At 43.8% G+C, this 5,623-nt stretch overlaps 1 non-coding gene across 1 annotated transcript; it reads right to left on the reverse strand.

Moving 5' to 3' along the window:
• Positions 1–5,192: 5,192 nt before the first annotated feature.
• Trnag-ucc (transfer RNA glycine (anticodon UCC)) lies at positions 5,193–5,264 on the reverse strand. The gene has a single exon. It is a non-coding gene; the product is annotated as a tRNA-Gly (tRNA).
• Between the last annotated feature and the right edge of the window lie 359 nt (positions 5,265–5,623).

Genomic DNA, 5,623 nt, shown 5'->3' on the forward strand with positions numbered 1-5,623 from the left:
ATTAAATGTTTTCTATAAACATAAATTATGTATAATATTTTAAGAAAGAGTGATATACGAGATATTTGTCGACGGGCCGAGACATCAGGATGATCTAGTGACGACTTCATTCGTGACACCAGCAAAACGAGAAGAAAGGGAAAGTAGAGGTCGTATTGCGCAATTCTAGGGTGATTCGGGTGGAGAAATGAATGTTTTGGTTGGTGTATGGGAAACCAAAAATTTCCCCGCATTTCCCCGAGGGGAAGAATGTGAAAGTGCGAATGCAGGAGTTGAATTTGCGCGGTTCGGTAATGTTCGCGAAAGAGAGATCACACACACACACACACAACTACAAACAAAGATAGATGCATTTATTCACAGACACCTATTTGTGTTGTCGTTGTACTTGACTGCTAGAGCGGTTCTCAGCTTTGACATTTCGTGTCAGTACTCCTTTAAGCGGGTGCATTAGCCCTTCTCACGCCCGATTCCTGGCCAATCCCCCACGTGGGTATGTGCCATGCACAGTTACCTATTTGTGTTGTCGTTGTACTTGATTGCTAGAGCGGATCTCAGCTTTGACGAGGAGATTCCTGGCCAATCCCCCACGTGGGTATGTGCCATGTCGCCCATCTCCCCCCGTTGCCAAGAAAGACGAGGAGCGCGCGCACCCGCAGCTGTTGCTATGTGGACGGACGGCGGTCAACGGAATTCAGGGTCGCTTATAAAGTGCCTTCGCACTTAATAATAATATTCTACTCTTGCCGCACTAGCGTTTTATAAAGCATCAGTTTTATGAAACATGAGCTTTGTTAGGTAAACGCAAATAAGAAGTTTTGACGAATGAAATAAAATAATCAATTAGCCCAGCTGTGCGCTAAAAATCAGTAGGACAAGTAAGGCCACTATAAATGTAAACACCAAGTTACTTATACTGAACTGTTTAATATGGGAGCTTACAAGTGGGGTCAAGAAACATGGACACAGAAAAATGTTTTCAATTTTAAATGCTGAGCATTTCAGTAACTCACGATGTCACCCGCGTTGACGTCCGTATTCCGCACCGCACCCCTCCCTACTATATAAAAAAAACACTATCCTGCGCCTGGTTACGATCCCTCGACCCTACGGGCGGAAGGCCCTGTACAATGTACTCTACCCACTGCGCCACAAAGCCGACACAGAATGGGACGTTACGAACACGCCTTATATCGTTGACTCATTCAAATTGCTGCTGACGAGCGCTCTTTCGTCAGCAGTTGCCACAAGTGCAACAACATTAACGTAACGCAAACTACTTAACGTCGTGCGCCTCCGGAAATGCTCTGCATTTGATCGCGCCCCTCGCGAGGGGGATGTTTCAATGCGGCTTCTCTCGGTCGCGGGACCCGTGGCACCATCTGGCGGGGGCGCGGCACAACTCGTAGCACTTTCTTTGAAAAAGCGTCTTGAAAACGCGGCAAATATAAAATAGGGATGACGCGCTTTCGAGGCAATCCGCTGACGCAGCTGCTTTGTGTACAGACTCGGCGGCGAGCGTCCCTGGATTCTGGCGCCGACCGAACCCCATTGCTTTTTATTACCTGCCTTGGGTGTGCTTGGTATTCGCTTGAAAAATGCGCCTTTTGGCGCCACGTCTCAAAGCAACTGATATGTCAAACAGCAGACACTTTTAACCGTACCTTTCTTCTGCATGATCGTTACTACAGTTGACGCTAGTAGCTAAGTTAAATTTGGTGTTGGTGTCACGCGAGTTTTTTTATATATGTACATAAAAACTACAATTTCTGGTATTCGAAGGTAGAATAACATACAATACCCTGCTTACTCTGAAGGCCACTTGTTTTGCACTTAACAACGTAATGTTGCAGAGGTAAAGTAATCGATGGAAGTGTCATCAAAGATAATGGCTTTATTGCCAATGAACACTCTGAGCGCTGCGATCGCCAGTTGTGCTTTTCGTACAATTTTACACCATTGCTGGAAAATGAAACTGGCAATTCAAGAATCCGATTGTGGTTTCTGGTGAAAAGTAATATTTTTAAAATTTTTGTGACCTTGCAGTGCTGGTTCGAAAACTTGAAACCTAGAGGGTGCACTGATGATTGCACATGCTTAAGAGATATCCAAGGAGACTTAAAGAGCAATGGAACCTGTTGGAAAAGAAGGTGCATAATGTGAATAAGGATATACCGTTCAGCTTGAGACATAGCGGCTTGTAAAAAAGGAAGAGGGACTACATTTTGGTTTGATTCAATAAAACGTATTTTAGCCGACGAGTAACCGCCCTGTTTCCATCTCATCAGCGATACCTCTTTCTGAGTTTCCTGGAAAAAAACACAAAATAGAGGGCAGGTAAACGCAGCGGCTTCGAAAACGCCAAGTTTTAACACGAGTAAAAATATATCAGGTTGGGAATTAAAGGAGGTCTTATATTAGACTGGATGAATTCTGAGGAGTTTTTCAACGTCTGGTACTCTATATGAAGTTGTAGAATATTGCTGACATTAATGAGAATTTTTTTATAACCACAGGCTGACATATAACAGCTAATGTATAAAAGACGAAAAAAAAATAGTGTTATTGGTCACCGCATGAGCTAGTCAGAGGCCGTAAAAACATGGTGACGATCAATTGGTATCCTGGGTAAAAGGAAATTCTCGTCGAATGTACCGTAGTGCAGTCAATAAGGCGGTAATGGTGGAGTTTCGTCCCTATAGAAAAAGTGATGAACAAAATTTCGCAATTATCGATATTGCTACCATCGTTTCGTGTCTTCTGTGACGCCAAAAGCCGACTGAGCTAGTTGAATTGGCCAAAGCACAACAGCCAAATTTAAATAAACGAAATGTAAAAAAAAGTCTTAAATCTAGATCAACAACACTTTCATCGAATACGTGAACACCACAGAAATAGCCCATGGTTCGGTCACTTATGGCCGGTAAGTGGTTTTTAGTTGCCCAGATGCACCAATTCACGGCAATTGAGCCGTAGACCAGAGTTCAGCACTGCGTCCTTCTGTACTTTTATATCGGCTAATGTAGTGTTCTCTCTTTGCTGTTCGGTATTTGCTGATCTGCTTCACTTACGTGGAAACTCTTTGATTCGCTTTCACGCAACTCGGATTGGCCGTGCGGCATCTCGACACGACGGTTGTGCAGTGCCTCGGTAGAGCTATTAGAATCTGATACCTTCCTTGAGGCCGTAAGTGTGACATATCTTTATGTACGACATGCACATTATTAAGAAAAAATTTAGATGAATACGTTGATATAGACGACAGATGAGCCGAAAATCTGGTTGAGCTTTTTGCACGACGTAGGTTTAAAAATAATTTATAGGGTTCATTATTGCAGCTACTTTATTGCAGTGTAATTACAAAATATCTTCTTCAGAACCAATATAACTGGTTATTTGATGATTGTTTGATTACAAAGTTTGAGGACAATTATTAACGTTAGTGGTGTTAAAGCGCAGTTACTTGCGATATCGTTTTGGTTCCTCTAATATTCTTTCTAAAGAAATATACAAGCGGCGATAACAATTTCTTTGGGATCTTATTGTTTACACAGAAGTATTTCGTAAACTTGTAAAACACAACACTTGCGGGGTGACACCTGACACCCTGGGGAGGCAATATCCTTGTTCTTCTTATACGCACGCAGAAAACACCGTCTGTATAGTTTACCCAGAAGTGAAGTTTACAAGGTGGGCCTTCGTCATCATACCATGGTTTGATTTCTTTTCACAAAGGTGAAGGCACTAAGGTAACAGACTTCATCTCAGACATCTTTATGCCTAAACAGAATTCAGTGGATCTTTAATTTTGGAGAAGATCTTGCTCTCAAGGCAAAGAAGCCCAAGGGTCAATTTTTCAAGCACCCCGAATACTAGGGAACGTGTTCCCTGCGTTTTGTGACAACTTGGAAAAACATACGTTTGAGTAGGTATAACGATGAATGAGTCGTTCAGGAGTGTTTCAAATCATAAAATTGAAGTGAAGGGGACGTTGCCACTACTGTTAGCATGTTCGAGTCGTTTTGTACAATAACAGATGTGTCTTTTTATTCCTGAGGTATGTACGTACAGATATTTCACCATGATGATCAATGTCAAGATGCCCTAGCCGAAGTATAAGGTCGGCAGTCTACAACGCCAAAGAAGGCATAGGGGAATGGTTGGACTATTTTTTTTTACCGTTAGTGAAGTTACATTATTTTTTTATTAATTACGTGAGAAAGAAAGAAATAAAAACACGCGCCCAGAGTGGGGACCGAGCCCACGCCTTTCGATTAGATCTCGAATGCCTTACCAATTCGGCTATCTGGGCGACTGTGTTCTCCTTTACTTTCTGGGGTATTTATATTTACTACAACTGTATCTGACGCTTGAGGGTGGTAGCCAGCGCCACTCAGACTACACGGGGAGCAGCGGACCTTCTTTTCATCCCCCGTGGCGTGACACGAACGTCTACAGCCTGTCATAAGCGGGTAACTGACGGGTAACCCTGTTATGCTACCTTGGCATCAAGGCTGCCAGAACCGAGGCCCTAGCTAAGCTTTCGCACGACAATATGGTTTGGAAATGAGGGACTCGTTAGGAAAATACAGAAACAAATGCTGGCAGTCTACAACGCCAAAGAAGGCATAGGGGAATGGTTAGACTATTTTTTTTACCGTTAGTGAAGTTACACTATTTTTTTATTAATTACGTGAGAAAGAAAGAAAAACTTGCGCCCAGAGTGGGGACTGAACCCACGCCTTTCGATTAGATCTCGAATGCCTTACCAATTCGGCTATCTGGGCGAAGGTGTTCTCCTTTACTTTCTGGGGTATTTATATTTACTACAACTGTATCTGACGGTTGAGGGTGGTAGCCAGCGCCACTCAGACTACACGGGGAGAAGGGGACCTTCTTTTCAACCCCCGTGGCGTGACACGAACGTCTACAGCCTGTCATAAGCAGGTAACTGGCAGGAAACCCTCTTATGCTACCTTGGCATCAAGGCTGCCAGAACCGAGGCCCTCGCTAAGCTTTCGCACGACAAAAGGGTTTGGAAATGAGGGGCTCGTTAGGAAAATACAGAAAGAAATGCCGGCAGTCTACAACGCCAAAGAAGGCATAGGGGAATGCTTAGACCATTTTTTACCGTTACTGAAGTTACATTATTTTTTTATTAATTACGTGAGAAAGAAAGAAAGAAAAACACGCGCCCAGAGTGGGCACCGAACCCACGCCTTTCGATTGGATCTCGAATGCCTTACCAATTCGGCTATCTGGGCGACTGTGTTCTCCTTTACTTTCTGGGGTATTTATATGTACTACAACTGTATCTGACGCTTGAGGGTGGTAGCCAGCGCCACTCAGACTACACGGGGAGAAGGGGACCTTCTTTTCAACCACCGTGGCGTGACGCGAACGTCTACAGCCTGTCATAAGCGGGTAACTGGCGGGAAATCCTCTTGTGCTACCTTGGCATCAAGGCTGCCAGTACCGAGGCCGTCGCTAAGCTTTCGCACGACAATAGGTTTTGGAAATGAGGGGCTCGTTAGAAAAATACAGAAAGTAATGCCGGCAGTCTACAACGCCAAAGAAGGCATAGGGGAATGGTTGGACTATTTTTTTTTACCGTTATAGAAGT

The sequence above is a fragment of the Haemaphysalis longicornis genome, unplaced genomic scaffold (assembly GCF_048455015.1).
Source record: "Haemaphysalis longicornis isolate Haplotype H1 unplaced genomic scaffold, Haemaphysalis longicornis Haplotype H1 scaffold_14, whole genome shotgun sequence".
Lineage (NCBI taxonomy): Eukaryota > Metazoa > Arthropoda > Arachnida > Ixodida > Ixodidae > Haemaphysalis > Haemaphysalis longicornis.